The sequence below is a fragment of the Eurypyga helias genome, unplaced genomic scaffold (assembly GCF_000690775.1).
Source record: "Eurypyga helias isolate BGI_N326 unplaced genomic scaffold, ASM69077v1 scaffold34023, whole genome shotgun sequence".
Classification (NCBI taxonomy): Eukaryota; Metazoa; Chordata; class Aves; order Eurypygiformes; family Eurypygidae; genus Eurypyga; species Eurypyga helias.
The window spans coordinates 26,049-26,418 of NW_010242399.1; positions in this window are offsets into that span (position 1 = coordinate 26,049).

The following is a 370-nucleotide window of genomic DNA, read 5'->3' on the forward strand; positions in this document are numbered from 1 at the left end:
CCCGCCCCTGCCTTCTGTTTGGTTGGGAATTTTTTTTAAGCTTGTACTTTTAACTTTTTTAATGGATTGAATCAGCATCCTGAATAAGCACTGTTTTAGTAGCTGTATTATGGGCTGCACATAAGGAATATCCACTACTAGTTCTCCAAGATGTCTCACATGGATAAAATTCAACACCCTGTAATATAGGATGAAACTGATAGGAATTTGCAATTATTGTTGTGACTTTCATTTAATCTTCAGCTGATGACTGTGCTGATTGATCTAGGTTCCAACAGATTTTGCATGCATCCTGCATAACAAAAGAAGGTCAGCTTTGTTATGTGACACACTGTCCTGTAAAGTGTGGTTCTACTCCAGGAAGTGATTT